This window comes from Dendropsophus ebraccatus, chromosome 6, assembly GCF_027789765.1.
Source record: "Dendropsophus ebraccatus isolate aDenEbr1 chromosome 6, aDenEbr1.pat, whole genome shotgun sequence".
NCBI lineage: Eukaryota > Metazoa > Chordata > Amphibia > Anura > Hylidae > Dendropsophus > Dendropsophus ebraccatus.
This window is the reverse complement of record NC_091459.1, coordinates 63,977,361-63,998,280: the sequence shown is the minus strand read 5'-3', so window position 1 is coordinate 63,998,280 and position 20,920 is coordinate 63,977,361.

Below are 20,920 nucleotides of genomic sequence, written 5' to 3'. Positions count from 1 at the left end.
CCTGTGTGATCTCTTTATCAAGTGTCAACCTTGAGTTGCTGGCAAAATTCTTTTAATACATTTTTTGATATTTTATATCACTACTACCTCTTGGACCTGCGCCTGTTTTACCCGCCTTGGAGTGGAGGATACTGCTTGCAAACATATGAGACATTGGGGTAGCAATCAAACATACCTGAATAGAGCTAAATACATACTTTCTCCAAAAAACAGAACACAGCTCTTATGTAAACAATTTAATAATACACAACCAACAGGTACTCATAATAATATCTCTTTCACTTTTTCAACTCACCATTCACCTGAGTAAAAACAAGTAATTGAGATATTACGTAAAAATATTAACAGGCAGGACACTATCCTAAATGGAAAAGTGGATAGAGGCGTATGCCGTGTAGCCCGTAGAGGACAACCAAATTTGGTGTCCTACTACAGGTGTTACGTATGTATACACCCTTCTGTACTTATTGTATTATTTGGTGATGAAGGAAGTACTAAAGTTCGCTATTAGATGTCACTGTATTATGTATATGTATATGGAAACTGCACAGCTGAAGGATTTTAAAGGGTTATTATTTTCCTGTTTGTCACCTGAATCTGTATACCAGCAGGAGTCTAGCTTTATTCTTTCCTATCATCTCACTTTCTTCTTCTGTTGCACTCTTTCACCCACTCACAGCGCACTTTACATGCTGGGAGGAAGTAAGTCACATGGGTGGAGGAGGAGCATGAGTCTTTCGTTCTGGACATTGTGGAGGAAGGACACAAGCCAGATAGCTCTCCACAGTGGTCCTAATTGGGCCCTGGCCCTCTGCCAGGTCCCCGTAACTCAGGTCAGTCTTAGTTAGAACCCCACATGGGAAGGACGCAACCTCAACCCACGCCGAGGACAAGGAGAAGTCACAGAGCAGGACAGTATCCACAAAAGAGCCAAAGAGCTAGGAACTTATCTGGACAGAGCAAAGTTGCAGTAAGCCTAGGAACTCTGTCTCGCAGTGCGGGTGTCAGCAGGGAACCCTCAGCATTCTGCTCATCCCAGGTAACAAGGTCTGGGGCCTGTGTCACCCATTAGGAAGGTTCAGCCGAGTCTAGTGGGCATAAGATGGTGTGAAGACTAATTCAGAGTCAATACACGGGCACAGGTGTTCTTATTCTTCTTTTAAGTATTCTGTTAGTTTTCTGTTATAGATTTCTCCTTTTATACACAATAACACTTAGCGTGTTTTGCAGTGTATAAGACAGCTGGGCGTATAAGACGACCCCAGACTTTTAAGAAGATTTTCAGGGGTTTGCCTTCTATGCCAGAAAATGTTAACCCCTGCCTGACCAAAGCAGGGTTTACTAGCCAGAGCCCTGCTGCAGTCAGGCAGGGGTTTACTGAAGCGTGAGGCAGGAAAACCCACACCACCACCACTGCCCGGCTCCCCCTGGCTGCAATGCCCCCACTGACCAAAAAAACTCACCTATTACCTTTTCCCAGCAGCTCCTCCCAGAAGCTGCGTGTCTCCCCTCATGTTCCCGGCGCAAGCAGCGTGATGCAGACATGGTAGAGGTGCGGAAATCCACGAAGCCTCAGCCATTCTCCCGAGGCTCTCCCAGCAGCCAAGCGTTTTTGAGCTTCTCCAATGAGACGCTCGGCTGCCCGAGAGAGCTTTGGGGGCTTCCGGCGCAGGCAGGGTGTCTGCATTACGCTGCCTGCGCTGGGAACATGATGGGAGATGCGTGGCTGTCGGGAGAAGCTGCCAGGAACAGGTTACAGGTGAGTTAAATAGTTTTTATTATAGCGGTAGCCGCTTATGGTGGGGATGCAGCCGTTTTGAAGCTCCCCAACCGTTCCCGGCAGATAAGATGACTCCTGACTGCTGGGCAGATTTTTTGGGGTGAAAAAGTTGTTTTATACACCAGAAAATACAGTACTTTTCTGTATGTTATTGCATATCATCTGCATTAGGATTTCCTAATGTCTTCCATTACTATTCGGCTTCCATATTAGATCAAATCAGACAATGGAGAGATATTAATATTAGGAAAAATTGGATACAGGTAGTGAACATTTTGGTAGAACCATTGCCCTTTCCAGGTGTTGTGGAAATTATCATTGGGCCCACCTATCCCAGCGGCATTAAGTTAACTGTAAAAGCATCCATTACTGTGTATATTCTTCCACCCCGTTTGGGAGATATGTTTTTGAATATTTTATTACATTTTGTTCAGGGTCTGGATCTCCATGGGCTTAGGCTGGAGCCACTACCATATCTGATCTATGTCATGAAGGACACCTTTTATCATTCAATCATATTAGTACTAAATTTGGTATTTCTAGATCAGAAATACCTGAAAGAGGACCTGTCACCCCTCGCGCCAGGGTTACAGGCTTCCGACCCCCAGTTAGATCCCCTTATACGTACCTCATCCCGCCGAGTCCCGCTGCCGGAGCCAGTCCCGGGATGGAGATATCCCAGTCAGAAGCCGGTGTGCGCGCTCTGGAGATAGGTCCGGCGTCCATAGAGAATGAATGGAATCGGACTCATCTCTGCAGCGCGCGCACGGCTCCATTCATTCTCTATGGACACCGGACCCCATCTGTCTCTAGTGATACATCTCTCAGGGTATGTGTAACCATGGCAAAATGGCGCTTGCGGCGTCCCGGTGTTCCAGCTGTGCATGCGCAGGAATGTATGAGTACAAGGTGCCGCCGGAAGCCACATCATATGGGCATCTCGGTACTCACACTGCGCCTGCGCAAAAATGTATTGGCAGGGTATCGCTGGGTATCTCTACATGTTGTCGGCGCATATCAGTATAGGAAGAAAAAATCAAATAAAGCATCAAATAAAGCATATTGAAATAATCGTATATGATACGTGACTACAATATACAATACCAATGCCTAGAAAATATCATAACAACACATCACATTTTAGTATGTCATCAAATAGTCCCTTTAGCTATGTTGGTAGTCAACACCAACAAAAGCAATACATGCGCATGTTACAATCTCAGAAAATATCTCTAAGCACTAGATTACCCATACATCTGTAGCAAGGCGGAGAAAAAACTCGTCACTGTGTATATCAATATGCACATATCAATGCCCAACCGCGCCAACAGTAACCACCGTATGTGTCAGATTATCACAGTTATATTCATAACGTACCAAAATTAGACACCAATACAACCAGTTACCCCTGCCATGGCACACATACCCTGAAAAAATACATCATGACCATACAAATATAATCACTATTTAAATATTACTTAACAGTAAAACTATCGCATTTGTATAATCCTTATCCCATGTTTAGCTATATAGATCAGGCACTAATCATAGAGTGTCCATATCCCAAGCTTCATTATTAGTAGCAGCCTCTATCAGAAAGGCAGTGATAGTTCAACATTCAGAGGACATTGTATTATCAAAGGGGCAGGCATAGATTTCTCAACGTCCTAGTCCCTATGTTGCGTTGCGTCAAATCCCAACATCGATTTCAGGACAAAGGATAGGGGGCACAAAAAACAAAGTGTCCATGATACACCTGGCCAAAGTCCTGATTTTATTATTAAGTAGACTTCTTGGACGACTTCCCAGGGAAGAAAGCCAAAGGATATCCAGATATGCATTACTGTTGTCATCAGAAGTGAAAAGCATCCATTTAGCAGTCTAGCAGAGACTCAAGGGCCCGGATCAGGTCTTAGTGGTGAGGACTCCACATCAATAATACGGTTTGGCGGTGCAGATATTATATCTCCAGAAGCACAAAGAATGGTATATGTCCCCCATATATAAATGCTGACCTGAGTGAAAAACACACATACAAAGTCTGAATCATAAAGTGACAATGTGCAACCACCCAGATGAAGAGAATGAAAAAGAGGGAGGAAAAGAAAAAAAAAAAAAAAGGGGGAGGAAAGAAACAAAAATTGTGTAAAATGTGGAAAGTGTATAGATGTGAGTGTAACTAATGTAGTGTTAATGAGACATGAAAGACAGTGTAAGGTGTAAGGATGCGTAAAGACAGTGGTGTGAAATGGTGTATAGTGTAATGTGAAAAGCCTGTAAGAGAATAGGAAAAGCCTATCCATAGAAACAGGTCAGAAATTACGTAGGGAACAGAAATAAATGGATCAAAAAATTGTTACCCAACATCATTATAGCCTATCCACCAAACACTTACTTGTAGAAGCCTGTATACAGGAGTTCCTCGTTCATTCCTTCCGGAACTAGGCACCCAAGTTTATGGATCCATCTTGACTCTGTACAGAGGAGAGACTTGACAATGTCACCTCCCCTTACACCCATGGACCTTTTCTCCAAACCAAATACCCTCAATCCATTGCACCTACCACCATGCTTGTCCTTGAAGTGCGAAGCCACTGAAGTGAGATCCAAGGTTGCATGAGATACTGTAGCCGCTCTTCTAATGTTTGAAAGATGTTGTTGAATCCGTTTACGTAATTCTTGTGTTGTTTGTCCAACATAAACTAGGGAACATGGGCACACTATCGCATAGATCACATTTCTACTTCTGCAATTTATATAATCCCTCAATAAATACCGACTATTGTCCTTTGGATTGCAAAATTCATAGGTTGAGGGCATAAATTGACAAATACTGCAGTCACCACATGGATGTGAGCCCTTGAATCGTGTACCAGTGCCTGTACTCCGATTAGGCCTAGTAAAGTGGCTCCGGGTTACCAGATGTTTTAAATTACATGCTTGTCTCGCTGTCAGCATCGGCCAGTCAGTTATGTGTGGGGTCAATCTGGGTTCCGCCCTGAGGATATTCCAATTTCTTTCCAATATCCGGCGTATATCCTGCCATTGGTTGTTGAAAGTAGTTATCATCCGGATTTTACTGGAAGTTTGTCTAATCCTAGGTTGCAATAACCGTGTCCTGTCCGTGTCACGGGCTCGATGGTATTCCCTGGAAATGATCCTCTTAGGGTAGCCCCTTGCCTTGAATCTCTGGGTTAATAAGTTTGCTTCTCTGCCAAAATCCACTTCATTGGAACAATTCCTTCTGATTCTGTAAAACTGTTCCACCGGAATGCTGTCGCGCAAATGCTGTGGGTGAAAGCTCCCATAGTGTAAAAGACTGTTAGTAGCAGTTTTTTTGCGAAAAAGTGTCGTTTCTATCCTGTTGTCCACCAGCTCCAGCTTGAGATCCAGAAATTCCGCCATCGTCTCTTAAATGTGGAACGTAAGAAGGATGTAAAAATCATTCTGATTAAGTAAAGTCAGAAACGTTTCACATTCCTCCCTGGTACCGGTCCATAGCATAAAAAAATATAGTCTTTGTACTGGTACCATTTGAATACATGCTGTTGGTATACTGTCAAGGGGTACACGTGGGCCCCCTCCCACCACCCCATAAAGAGGTTAGCGTAGGAGGGGGCACACCGCGCCCCCATAGCCGTACCTGAGACTTGACGGTAGAATGTACCATTGAATATAAAATAGTTCTGGTTCAAAATGAAGAACAGAAGCTCCAGCAAAAACTGTTTGTGCTGTACATCATTCGTAGGTAAAAAATTTGACACTGCCCTTACCCCCAACTGGTGTCCAATATTGGAATATAAGGATTCCACATCCATTGTGACAAGCAAACTACCATCCGGGATTTCCACTCCATCCAGCTGTTCGATAAGGTGCATTGAATCTCTCACATATGAGGGCAACCGAGTTACAAAAGGCTGTTAGAAAAAATCTAAATAGGTACATGCCCTTTCGCATAGTCCACCTATGCCGGAGACAATGGGCCTCCCCGGAGGGTCACTTACCGATTTGTGCACCTTCGGGAGCATGTAAAACGTAGGAATCACAGGTTTCTCCACCATCAGGTACTTGTATTCTTTATTGGTGATAGTGCCCGTGCTCAAGGCCATGTCCAAAAGTCTCTCCAATTTTCTTTTAAACGTTTCAGTCGGGTCTGAGGGTAAGATGGAGTAATAGTTAATATCCCTCAATTGACGTTCCGCTTCCCGAACATAAAGTTCCACCGGCCAAAGGACAATATTACCGCCTTTGTCGGCCTCATTTATTACGAATTCCGTATTCTCCGTTAGGTTCTTAAGGGCCAAGCGTTCATTTTTACTAAGATTTTCTCCACTGACATTATTGACCCGCAGATGTTGAATGTCATTCCTTACAGTATTAAAGAAGCTTTGAACAGCCGGGAACAATTTAAAAGATGGAGTTGCCTGTGAGGCTAATCTTGGTGTAAATGATCTCCTACCTGTCGTAGTTTCATTGTCCTCCAATAGTGATAGTAAATCCAAGAAGGCTGGACGGTCCTCATCTGGGATGGTGTCAACAATGGAAGGTTGGTGGTAAAGAAACTTGAAAGTAAGCTGCCTGCAGAATAAATAGAGATCCTTAATAACTTCAAATTTATCAAGTCTGTTCATTGGCACAAACGATAATCCCTTCTGCAGCACAGCCTGTTCCATACCTGTAAGAACATGTGTCGAATGATTGATAATCTGTAGGTCCAAACAGTCAGTCATGTCATGTGCTGGAATTACGTTATTTGTTACTGGCGTCTCTTGTAACGTGATCGATTGGGGGATCTCCCCCTGTGTTTGGGGCTTCTTTTTCTGTAATTTCTTACGTCCCCTCCTGGTCTTTCGTCTATATCGCTGGGATCAGATGATAAAAAATCGCTTGACTGTACGTCAGTTGTGTTTTTTGTTTGAATTGAGTTTTGGGTCTCCCCCGTTTATTCCCAGCATGAGTCCACTTGAAAACGTAGCCACTATCAAAATCAGTCCTGTCCCTCTGAAATTTGTGTTTCTTGCCCGCTATCACCTCCTTTTCAAAAGCATCAATAATTTCTTTTAGTTTATTTTGGAATGGTACCACTAAGGAGGTTTGATCGTATCCTGTCAATAGAGCCTCCTGCTGGCGAATATTGGCCTTAATCTTAGGTAATAGCTCCTGATCATGTTCAATCAACATTTTCAATATTATATCAGAACACTGTAATAAACCCTTTTCCCATTTAGTCTTAAACTCTGGCTCCACTTCCCACGAAGGGAATATTTTTACCCTAAGTCCACGCGGTACCACCGCCATCTTCTTGTATTCCTCAAGGCTACGCAAATTCCACCACACTCTGATACAGGAGTTATGTAAATCCACCAGATTATCACTCAGAGATTTAAATTCAGAATCAGTGGTAATAACTGTTTGTCCACTAAATATGCTGCCGGACTGACTACTCCACAAGGCCTCCCTGGCATCCAAATCCAAAGCCATCATAGCCCTAGTGTCATAAATTTACAAATATCAAAAATCAATACAACAACAGTGTATTACAGGGTGTGCAAGAAATGCCCCCAGAAACAGCGTGGTATATGTATTGTGTTTGATTTATGAGGGTTAGTTGAGCTGTACTGTAGGACCGTGGTTTCACCCTGGGGGGCCCTTATACCGTGTGGGTCCCACGATGTGTGTTTTTCCTTTGGGAATTTTAATTGTTTTTAATGTGTAGGGATTTTTTTGTCCCTCTGCCAACCTGTGTGTCAGTATGTGCTAAATTTTCTAGGTATTTTCAATAAAAACTCTTTTGTGTCATTTTCTCTCTGGAGTGCTTCCTTAGATCGCAAACCCCTGTTTCTTCTTTTAGGTGTTCAGCTAGGTACTCCCTCACCATCTTTCTGAACAGCTTCCCCCTGTTCTGTATAGACTGGGGATGGGTAACATAGTCTGGCTGGGGTGCCATAAAACTGGCAAAGGCCTTGGAGAGTGTTCCCCTGCCAGTGCTTGACAAGCTGTCGGCTCCCCTCCTCTCCCCCGCTAGTTGGCCCACAGAACTACGTCCTCTGCCGCTAATGGTGTCAGATGGGTAGGATAGTTTCAGTATTGATTCACTCTCACACTCTTTTCATCTCCTAACGGTGTCAAATGGGTAGGATAGTTTCAGTATTGATTCACTCTCATACTCCTTTCATCTGCAGGAATGAGAGTGGAAAAGTTCTGCTTGTACCGAGGGTCCAGGAAGATGCACACCCATTAATCTGTGTTGTCAAAAATGTTTCTAACACAAGGGTCATAGGAAAGGCAGCCTATCATGAAGTCAGCCATGTGGGCCAGAGTCCCAACAAGCGAGAATTCCTTCTCCTCAATAGGCTGACTCTCCAATTCCTCCTCCTCCTCCTCCTCCTCCTCCTCCCCCTCCCCCAATACGCGCTTAGAAACAGACCTGAAGGTGGTCTGGCTATCAAGCAACGTATCTTCTTCCCCCATCTTCTGTGACAAGTGCAAAGCCTCTGACCTCATGGTGAGTAGTGAGTTTTTAGCAGATAAAGCAGCGGGATGGTGACGCTGATAATGGCGGCATCTCCGCTGACCATCTGTGTTGACTCCTCAAAGGGGCTTAACACCTGAAATATATCAGACATCCACATCCACTCCTCATTGTAGACTTGAGAAAGCTGACTAACCTGACTACCAGTTCACGTGGAACTTGTCATCCGGCAGTATACAATCGCACAACCGTCGGTGAGCTGGCAGTTGTAAACGCAGTGGCACAGCCCTGAAGGTGGCAGCATCTGTGGTTGACTTGTAGAAATGCACACAAATGCGTCGCACCTTGGAAAAGAAAATCAGACAAATTGGGGTATGTCTTGAGGAACCGCTAAACCACAAGATTGAACACGTGGGCAAGGCATGGAACATGTGTAAGTCTTCCAAGTTGAAGAGCCGGCACAAGGTTATGGCTAGAGATGAGCGAACCAGTTCGTCCGGTATGGGATCCGGTTCGGATTTTCCCAAAAATCTGAGTCTGATCGGATTCGGATTTTTGGAAATCCACTCAGATTTTTTTTTTCTTGCTTTCTAAAATGGCAGCCCCTATTCTAGAAAGCAGGAAGTGTTCCGGGCGGGAAAAGCGCTTTACCATGATGCCCGGAACACATCCAATCAGCAGGGATCTTGCACTAGCCCACCCCCTGTGTGACGTCGGTATTGCTTTAAAAGGAGCAGTCACTTGACCACACCACGCAGTGTGTAAATAGAGAGAGAGAGGAAGCAAGCTGCTGTTGTGTACTACAGAAAACTGAGAAGATATTGTGGGAAAGGAAAGATTAGGAAAGCGGAGAGGAGAAACATCTAGTGATTGAGAAAGAAATAGAGAGAGGGCGAAAGATAGACAGATTAGGCATAGGACAGCAAAGGGTGCACGGAAACAAAACGTGCAGTACAGATATACAAGTCCTATACTTCTGATAATGTGTGTATATCACATCTGTCTTATCCTAAGAGACTAAAATACCTGGTGCAGGTGTAAGCATTATATCTTAACCCTTTCCCGCACAAGGACGTAACTGTACGTCCTCGTGCGGGTGCGGGCATTAAGAGCGGGGTCGCCGCTGAACCATCCCGGTCTTGGGTGCCTCATGTAGCCGGGGGCCGCAGCTATTAGCAGGCACGGTCCGATCGCCGTGCCCGCTAATAAGGTAATCAGATTCAGCTGTCAAAGATGACAGCTGCATCCGATTACCGGATCCAGTGCTTCCCTGGTGTCTAGTGGCGGAGATTGCTCCCCCGGGACGTTGTCCCGGAGGAGCGATCTCCGTGTGTGGTGCCGGCCGGGGTCTCCGCCAAGATGGCGCTGATCCCGTCTCGGCACTCGTTTGTTTTCGGCTGCAGCAGCCGAAAGCAAATGAGTGCCTATCTCATCGATCTATGCTGTATAAGTATATATATATGTATATATATGTATATAAGTATATCAATGAGTGATCAGTGCACTTATACTAGAAGTCCCCCAGGGGGGCTTCTAGTATAAGTGTAAAAGTTTTTAAAAAAAGTGATGTTATTAATAAAAAGCCCCCTCCCCTAATAAAAGTCAGAATGACCCCCTTTTCCCATGTTATAAATAAAAAATAAAAAAATAAATAAACATGTTTGTTATCGCTGCATGCGTAATCGCCCAAACTATTAATTAATCACATTGCTGATCTCGCACGGTAAACGGCATAAGCGCAAAAAAAATCCCAAAGTGCAAAATTGTGTATTTTTGGTCGCATCAAATCCAGAAAAAATTGTAATAAAAAGCGATCAAAAAGTCGCATATGCACAATCAAGGTAACGATAGAAAGAACACATCATGGCGCAAAAAATGACACCACACACAGCCCCATAGACCAAAGGATAAAAGCGCTATAAGCCTGGGAATGGAGTGATTTTAAGGAACATATATTCGGTAACAATGGTTTGAATTTTTTACAAGCCATCAGATAATATAAAAGTTATACATGTTACATATCGTTGTAATCGTAACGACTTGAGAAACATATATAACATGTCAGTTTTTCCATAGGACACACTTCGTAAAAACGACCCCCCCCCCCCCCCCCAAAGAAAAAGAATTGTGTTTTTTTTTTTTATTTCACTGCGCATATAATTTTTTCCTGGTTTCGCAGCATATTTAATGCAAAAGTTCAGTCTGTCATTGCAAAGTAAAATTAGTGACACAAAAAATAAGGGCTCATGTTTTAAGCACAAAGAGGAAAAAATGAAAACGCAAAAACTAAAATTAGCCTGGTCCTGAAGGGGTTAAAAAAGTGCTATATAGATATACACAATTTCTATACTTGGACCCTTCTGATTGATAGTGTGTATATTACATCCGTCTTATCCTGAGAGACAAAAATACCTGGTCTAGGTTGACTACTGCTTTGCCTGCCCTACTGCTTTGCATGCCCATGTTGGCTACTGCTGGGACTTAACTGGCATTCATGTTGACTACTGCTGCTCCTGCCTGGCCTCCATGTTGGCTACTGCTGCTCCTGCTTGGCCTCCATGTTGGCTACTGCTGATCCTGCCTGGCCTCCATGTTGGCTACTGCTGATCCTGGTTGTGTCACTGGCAAAATTATTTTAATACATTTTACGATATTTTATATCACTATTACCTCTTGGACTTGTGCCTGTTTTACCCGCTTTACAGTGGAGGAGGATACTGACTGTCTTTAATCCTTGTGAAGATTAGTCGGGAGTGGCTGCGGTTCATTCACATGCTATCAGTAAGAGTTGTGCCTTACATCAGCACAACCTACTCAGGTGAGAGTTCTATGCTTACTTTCACCACTTCAGCCCTGTCTGAATTATGCTATGGAGCGCTGTCTTATATTTTGTTTTTACTGCTGATCCTGTCTGCCATTCATTTTGACTACTGTTGCTCCTGCCTGGCCTCCATGTTGGCTACTGCTGATCCTGCCTGGCCTCCATGTTGGCTACTGCTGCTCCTGCCTGGCCTCCATGTTGGCTACTGTTGCTCCTGCCTGTCCTCCATGTTGGCTACTGCTGATCCTGCCTGGCCTCCACGTTGACTACTGCTGCTCCTGTACTGGCCTCAAATGACTATTGCTGGACCTCCACTGGCCTCCAATGACTACTGCGGCTCCTTCACTGCATTTGTGACCTTTTTCCTGCATAGACCCTGTAATGGTGAATTTCCTGCATAGACCCTGTAATGGTGAATTTCCTGCATAGACTCTGTAATGGTGAATATTGAAGTCTAAAAAAAAAAAATGACTTTGAGATATCGAAAAGGTAATGATGTTACTGACATGTAGAGCCCTAAATTCAACCAAATACACTACCCCCGTATCATATAATAATGCTTTAAACTATGAAATCCGAAGAAATCCAAAATTCGGTCGAACCGAACCTTCCGAAAAAATCAGAAAGTTCGGTCGGACCGAACTTTTGAAAAGTTCGCTCATCTCTAGTTACGGCCATTGTCACACACAACCATGCCTGGTTTGAGGTTCAGCGGCGCTAGCCAAAGATCAGTCTGCACCATGATGCCCTGTAACAGCTCTTGGGCAGTGTGCCTCTTGTCACCTAAGCTCAGCAGTTTCAGCACCACCTGTTGGCGCTTACCCACGGCAGTGCTGCTGCGCCTAGAGATACCGACTGAAGGCGCCGTGCTCACGGATGGTAATTGAGAGGAGGAGGGGTTGGAGGAGCCTGAAAAACCATGAATGAGGTAGGCCCCGCAATCCTCGGTGTGGGCAGCACATGAGCTGACCCAGGGTCAGACTCGGTCCCAACCTCCACCAAGTTAACCCAATGTGCCGTCAGGGAGATATAGTGTCCCTGTCCCCCAGCACTTGCCCACGTGTCCATGGTTAGGTGGACCTTCTCACTAACCTTGTGGGTAAGGGCACGGATGATGTTCTCTGACACGTGCAGGTGTATCGCTCGGATGGCACATCAGGAAAAATAGTTGCGAGTGGGGACCAAGTACCGAGGAACAGCCACCGCCATGAGGTTGCGGAAAGCCCCAGTCTCTACAAGCCTATAGGGCAACATCTCCAGGCACAGCAGTTTTAAGATGTGAACTTTAGGGCTTGTGCATGGGGGCGGGTGGAAGTGTGCTTGCGTTTGCACTCAAAGGTCTGATGTAAAGACAGCGTAACGCAGCGCTGGAACACATTCGTGGAGGGTGTGGAGGATTGTGGAGGTGAAGGGGTGGTTGTAGGGCGGTAGGCACTAGTGCCTGGGTCCTGGGTGGGAGGTTAACTCACGGAACCAACATGTGACGAGCAGTGGTGTAACCTGCAAGAGGTGAATGGCCTTGGTTCCACTTAGTTGGGTGTTTAGCACTCATATGCCTGCGCATGCTGGTAAGGGTTAGGCTGGTAGTGGTGGCTCCCCTGCCGATCCTGGTGTGGCACAGGTTGCACACCACAGTCCGTCGGTCATCCCTACTTTCTTTAACCCCTTAACGACATCGGGCCCAAATGTACGCTCCCGCAGGGTGGGCTTTAACGCAAACGGACGTACATCTACACCCGATGTTTCCCCGATCGCTGTGTGTACACACACAGCGATCAGGAAAGATGGCCTGCTATAATGTATAGCAGGCCATCTCTGCTCGTCGGCACGGGGGGTGATTAACCCCTCCTATGCCAACGTTCGCTGCTATAGGCTGATCAATACAGATCAGCCGATAGCAGCTGAAAAGAGCTTTCCGGGTCATCAGTGCAGCAATGCAATGGCAGCACCAATCGCCATTTGTGTCCCCACAAAAGAAAGCGCCGGTGCCACCCCCACGACCTCCGTGATAGGCCGGCCAGTACCGGCCAGCCCATCACGGGGATCAAATAGTTAAAAAACAGTGTCCCCGGGTTCTGCACCTCTCAGCTAGGTAGCTGAGGGGTGCAGAACAGGTGTGTGAAGTGAAGGTGCACTATTCTCACCTAATCCCGGCGTCCGGAGCGAAGATCGGCGGTCCGCGCGTCCTTTTCTCTGCGGCGAGTTACTTCCGGGTTCCGTCGGGTCTGCGTCGTCTAACTTCGGAAATCTTCGGCTCTTCGGGCTTTGGCAATCTTCGTCAGCTTCACTCTTCTGCCCCCTAGCAGCTGATCAGTGTATATTATACACTGATCAGTGGCTTTGGGTTAAAAAGATTTTTTTTTTTTTTTCTTCCACTTTTTTTTCTTTTTATGCGCTAACACCGCTGAGTGCTGATCAGCATCGCACGTAAGTGCGCAGCTGATCAGCAACTTCTCCTTTTTGGCGTAGGGGCGTTTTTCCCCCCTATATCCTACCGCCAGTGTCTGCTGATAAGTGCCACACATAAGTGCGGCATTTATCAGCAACTCCTTTCTTGATGTTGGTATATTTTTTCTTACTGTCAAAAAAAAGGGAAAAAACACTACATTACACTACACCACATTATACATTTACATACCCCATATACTAATCCCCGTATAAAGATGGCCCCCAGGGTGTTTTTGGTGGCGAAGGCATACGCTATTATTGCCTACGACACCGAAACAGCCAGTGAGGATGAATTGGAGGGATCCTTTTTTCCTCCATTCATCCTCATCATCCAGTGATGTGTCTGGGGGTAGCGTAACGTACGCTGACCCCCAGACATGTCTTTTTCACCAGTACCGTCCCAATAAGAGATCACGGTATGGCGTGAAATTCTACAAACTCTGTGAAAGTACCTCAGGGTACACTTACAGATTGAGGCTATGTTCACACTATGTATCTGTGCGGCTGTATTTTTTATGCGGCTGGAAATGTGCGGCTGAAACTACGGCCGTGGGAAAAAATAGACATGCGGCTGAAAACATACGGTCATTTACTTGGAAATCTGGTTCAACTAAAAATAACAAATAAAATCTTTAGAAAGTGATGCAAACACCTCTGGAATGCATCTGGGAAAGCAGGGAAACAGTTTACATGAATTGCTATTACCGGGGTTTGCGATCCTCTGCAGTAATGCCGATCCCTCTCATGGTTAATATATTTAATTAATAAAACACATTTTCGTTGTAATAAAGTCCCTTTCGTTGTTCAATAATTAAATTTAAACGAATCCATCATTTTGCAATTAAATATACTGTTAAAATAAATATATATATATAAATAAATGTATATTTATATATATATTTATTTTTTGACAGTATATTTAATTGCACAATGATAGATTCGTTTAAATTAAATAATTGAACAACGAAACTGATTTTATTACAACGAAAATGTGTTTTATTAATTAAATATTAATTAGTACAGGAAGCTCCATTAAGCCGTTAATTCATATTGCCGGCAATAGAGCATTCTGTACTAATCATCACTTTACTTTAATGAAAACATCAAATGTTTCTTCTAATTATGTTATCACAATAGCATTATTAGAAGAAACATTTTGAATTATATGTGCGCTCAGCTGATCAGCTGATCGGCTGAGCGCACATATAAAGAGCCGGTCCGCAGTACAGTGACTTCATTGTGCTGCGGACCAGCGAAGAGACAACATCGGGGTGAGTATACAGATTTCCCCCACCACCCACCTTACAGATCGCTGCTTACAGTCTGGCCCCCAAGGGGTTAAGGGAGGATGTATTGCATCCCCCTTAACCCCTTGGGGGCCAGACTGATGTCAGACTGCACCCATACCAGCAAGGAAGGGGTTAAGTGACCCCCCTTCCTTAATGGGATGGGTGCAGTGCTGGGGAGGGGGTGGGGAGATCTGTATACTCACCCCGATGTTGTCTCTTTGCTGGTCCGCAGCACAATGAAGTGACTGTACTGCGGACCGGCTCTTTATATGTGCGCTCAGCCAATCAGCCAATCAGCTGAGCACACATATAATTCAAAATGTTTCTTCTAATAATGCTATTGTGATAACATAATTAGGAGAAACATTTGATGTTTTCATTAAAGTAAAGTGATGATTAGTACAGAATGCTCTATTGCCGGCAATATGAATTAACGGCTTACTGGAGCTTCCTGTACTAATTAATATTTAATTAATAAAACACATTTTCGTTGTAATAAAATCAATTTCGTTGTTCAATAATTTAATTCTAACGAATCCATCATTGTGCAATTAAATATACTGTCAAAAAATAAATATATATATAAATATACATTTATTTATATATATATTTATTTTAACAGTATATTTAATTGCACAATGATGGATTCGTTAGAATTAAATTATTGAACAACGAAAGGCACTTTATTACAAGGAAAATGTGTTTTATTAATTTCATATATTAACTATTAGAGGCATCGGCATTTAGCATTATTGCCGGCTATTTTTGAAGTACTCCGTACGGACCGCCTGTCAATCCACGGCCATGAATTTGCACAGTTCCAGCCGCAAACAATGGTCTTGTTCATTTTTTACGGGTCCGTTTACGATCGGGCCATAGGCTCATACATAGTGTGCACTGTGCAGCCGTATATCATATACTTTCCAGCGTACGCATGAACCGGAAAAATACGGCCGATGATTTACCGCCCGCAATACAGCCGCACAGATACATAGTGTGAACCTAGCCTCAGGGTATGTGCACACTGCGGAATGGCATCCGGCAGACTGATGCGGGCGCGCGCATCTACGCCCATGTCATAGACTCCATTTTATGCTTGGGCGGATTCCGTCGTCCGTCCAGAGAATGAACACTGAATTCCGACCGCCGAAAACTGACATGTCCGTTTTTTCCGGCACCGCATGGGATCCCGGCCCGAGTGCATACGATGTGTGTACGCTCCGGCCGGGATCCCATTGAAAGTAAGACTATGTTCCATCCCTGAAAACTACAGCCGTAGTTCTGCGGCGAGAACTACGGCCGTAGTTTTACGTAGTGTGAACATAGCCTTAGAGTGTATGAAGGAAGGGACACCCAAATCCAGCCCCCATATGCCCCCCCCCCCCATCCTCGGCGTTAGTGGGAAGATCGTTTGGGAACTGATCTTCCCACTGCTGGAAAAAGGTTACCATCTGTACGGGGACTTTTATACCAGCTTGTGGCACAATCCGAAAATATCAGAAGCAGTAATAAAGTCCTAATATTTAGCAGCCATGGAGCGGACCCAGCGCCTCTGGATATGAAGGACCTTGTATCTCACCAGGGAAACATTTTCCAGGTGACGTCCCCCACACTGGAAAACAGGAGACCCCAGAAGAAGTGCATAGTGTGCCCTAACAGGGGGATCAGGAAGGATACCATTTTCCAGTGTGACACTTGTCCTGATCACCCCGACCTCCGCATACAGAATCGCTTCAAGGCATACCACACGTCATTGGAGTTCTACATTTTCTAAATTCTTTCCTTTATTCCTATTTCAGGGGTCACGTTGGTCCAGGGATTATTCTGATTGCCATTATAGAGTCAGGAAGGAATTTTTTTCCCTGTGATGAGGCTACTGTCGTCTACCTTATGAGGGTTTTTTGCATCTCTCTGAAACAACACGGGTTGAATTTGATGGACACCTGTAATTTTCAACCTTATAAACTATTAATTGGCCTAATACCCCCAAATAAATTAAAATTGTCCCTTTTCCCCAGCTAAATAGGTATGGCTGCCATTCCCATTAGAGACTTGCCATGATGCAATTACAAAGCCTCTGTTCTGCCAGGACAGTAGAAACCCCCCACAAATGACACCATTCTGGAAACTACACCCCATAAGGAATCTAACAAGGGGGGCAACGGGGAAATGGCCCGCTGGTGACGGACACATTTGTGCCATGAAAATGAAAAAAAAAATGGTATTTTTTATTTTCATGGCATATGTACTACATATTTGCCCATCACCAGTGGGGTTCATATGCTCACTGCACCCCTTGTTAGATTCCTTGAGGGGTGTAGTTTCCAGAATGGAAATGGTTTCTACTGTCCTGGCAGCACAGGAGCTTTGTAATTGCGTCATGGCGTCTATCCTCCATTCCAGCCTCTAAATGGCGCTCTTTCCCTTTGGTGGCTTGCCCTGTGCCCATATTGCAGATTATGTCCACATGTGGGGTATTTTCGTACTCAGGGGAAATTACTCATTACACATTTTGCATTCATTTTCTTTTTTACCCTTTGTGGAAATGGAAAAAAATCAAGGCTAGATCAACATTTAGTTTAAAATGTTTAATTTTTACACTAAGTCATTGATCTTGTCTTTATTTTTTTCATTTTCGAAAGGGGTTAAAAGATTAAAAAAAACACAAAATGTTTAGAGCAATTTCCCCTGAGTACGAAAATACCCCACATGCGGGTGCAGGGTAAGCCTCCAAAGGGAAGGAGCGCCATTTGGCTTTTGGAGGCTGTATTTGGTTGGAATGGTTGTTACATTTGAAAGACCTCTGTGTTGCCAAGACAGTTGAAACCCCCACAAGTGGGGTGTAGTTTCCAGAATGGGGTCACTTGTGGGGCGTTTCCAGTGTTTTGGCAGCACAAGGGCTCTGTAAATGCGACATGGCCCTTGAAATCCATTCCAGTGAAATTCAGCTTCCAAAGGGCAATTGGCGCTCCTTCCCTTTGGAGGCTCGTGCTGCACCCGCTTGGCACTTTATGTCCACATGTAAGGTATTTCCGTACTCGGGAGAAACAGCGCTACACGTTTCATGTTTTTTTTTCTTTTACCCCCTTGTAAAAATGAAAAATGAAGGCTAGAACAACGTTTTAGTGTAAAAAATGTAATTTTTTTCTTTTTTTTACGCCACATTGTTCTGAAAATCTGTGAAGCAACTGTGGGGTCCAAATGCTCACCGCACCCCTTGTTACATTCCTTGAAGGGTGTAGTTTTCTAAATGGTGTCCCTTTAGGGGTGTTTTTTAGGTTTTGGCACCCCAGAGCCTCTGCCAACCTGAAGTGGTACAGTAAAAAAATGACCAAATATAACCGAGGCGTTGAAATTAACAAGGCGCTCCTTTATATCTGATACTTGTGGTTGCATCAAATAGCACAATAGGGCCACATATGGGGTATTTCTATAAACTGCAGAAACGGGGCAATCAATATTGGCGTGCATTTCTCTGGTAATAGGTTTATAATTATGAAAAATATTGGATTACAATAAAATCTCTGCACAGAAAATTAAAATTTCCAAATTTCTTACACACTTAGCTTTTATTTCTGTGACTCCCCTAAAGGGTTAAAAAAAACTTTCTAGATGTGCAGTTTCTGAAATGGGGTGCTTTGTGGGGCTTTCTAACATACAGTCCCCTCAAATACACTTTCAGGCTATGTTCACACTGCGTATTAGTCCGGCCGCATTTCATACGCCGCCGTACATGTGCGGCTGAAACTACGGGCGGATGGGTACGAACAGCGAGCATACGCCCGTAGTACAGTTATGCTTCCCTAGCTTGTTTCGAAGCCATCTGAAACAGGTCATTTACTTGGAAATCTTCGCCCATCCCCGTAAACCACACAGAACCTTTTGGATCAAAAAATCAAGTTCAATTTGGCTGAAATAAGTACTTCGTACGGGACCGCATGGAAATCCTTGGCCGTGAGTTTCAACATTTCCGTCCTCAAACAATAGTCGTGTTCATTTTTCATGGCACCGTATACGATCCGGCCGTAAGCTCATACGTAGTGTGCATTGTGCGGGCGTATATCGTATACTTTCAAGCGAACGCATCAACCTCAAATCTGTGTGTGTTTATTTGCGGTTTGCACTACAGCCGGAAATATACGCAGTGTGAACATAGCCTCAACCTGAACAAGTCCCTAAAAAAAATCTAATTTTGAAGTTTTACAGAAAATTTGGAAAATTGCTGCTAATGTTTTAAGCTTTCTATTGTCTAAAAAAAATGAAAGATAGTTTAATAAATGCAGTTGGAAAAATGCATTTTTTCACAATTTTTCACGTTATTTTGTTTTTTTTCTCATAAAGATTGGTTATAAGTATCGACTCCAATTTACCAGAAATGTAAAGTACAATATGTCACAAGAAAACAGTCTCAGAATCAGCCGGATAGGTCATAGTCATAAAATTTGTCTCGGTCTTTAAGGCCATTTCAGGCTCTGTCCTTAAGGGGTTAAAGAACCTCCAGACTTTAGAACATTTAGGCCTCGGCATGGGAGCTTTAATAACTAACAGACAGCACTTATCAGTATTAGGCAAGCTATGGAGTCTGTGTGTACCAGGTACCAGGTGCTGTATGTTTTAGGGCACCCGTTGAAATGGACACTGCACAGCCAGGATAGGAGTAGCTGCACTATAGATCCCAGCAAGCCCAGCTACAGCAGCAGAAAAAATGAGCACTGAGAGGACTTTGGGCAATTTCTTTGGGGTCTATGTGGACCACCTGCTGTCCCCTTTCTGGCTCCAGTCGCTCTGCACAGTGTGCAGCCAAGATTGCGGTAGCTGCACTACAAATCCCAGCCAGCAGCCAATAGGAGGCCAAAAAATGTATTTGTAGCCCTTAGAAGGACTATTGGGTTCTCTGTGGATGATTCCTGCCTAACAGACACTATTCCCCCCCCCCCTAACACTCTCCCTAACAGACAGCAGCTCTCTCCCTAAGCGCATCCAGCCTGCGTCTGAAGCAAACATCGAGAGACCTGATTCTTATAGGCCCAGGTCATCAGTTCTGGCCAGCCAATCACTGCTATCGACGTGCACGGGTTCCGACGTGATGCTAGGAGGTCCGAAAGCCTCCCCTATTGATTGGCATGTTGATTGGCTGAGAAAAAGTCGCCAAACATGCAGAAAAAGGAAGATGCCATTTTCTCGAGTATCGCGAGATGCTTGCCCCACTACCGAGCACCTTCGAGTACCCTAATATTCGAACGAGTACCAAGCTCGGACAAGCATGTTCGCTCATCTCTAATTAATGCCTATTTTTTTTTTTTTTGTATACATTATAAGCTGCTGAAATATTCAGCATCATTATTTCATTCTGTACCGCATCATGCTATGTTTTTGTGGCAAATAAAAATCTGTAAATATCTGTAATTTGACCTCAAAATGATGGCTGTCTCAATGTATGTTTAAAAACAAACATTGTGTGAACATAGCCTCAGCCTTTTCTAGCTTTCTAGCTTATCCCTTAGTTCTGTTTGTTTTGAAGATATGTACAAAAAAATAAGGTCAGCTACATTTTTGAGCACGTTAAAAAAATGGATGCATTTTGATTCATGTGGTTTTTGTTTTGTTGAAAAAGACGATCAAAATGGATGCACACAAATGCATCCTTTTTTTGCAAAAACGTAGTGTGAACCCAGCCAAATCAAGGGTTAAGAAATTACAATGTGAAGAGAGACAGTGATACACTGGTGTGCTTGAAATTAGTTAAAGTATGTCGTATTTAGCTTGTTGTGATCAAGAGCAGATACAATTGAAGCTAAAAAGGAGAAAACGCCTGGAATTCTATCCATTGCAGGCACTCTCTGATCTCGTATGGAAACTCTTTTGTGTCCCAAATTTTCAAGTAACTTGATAACTCTAGCAGAATTTTGTTTAATAGCTGCCTGGTACATGTCACTTTGAAAGATGTCTTCAATAATGTTATTTTATGATGAAATGCTTTCTACTAGGGTCAGAAGGGTTTAGAACCTCCTTGAGATTTAATGGGAGGCAGCCATGGCATGTTATAGTCTTTACAGCGAGTATAAATGTACTAGTCTAACTTCAATCTTACAATCAAATCTTCTGATTCT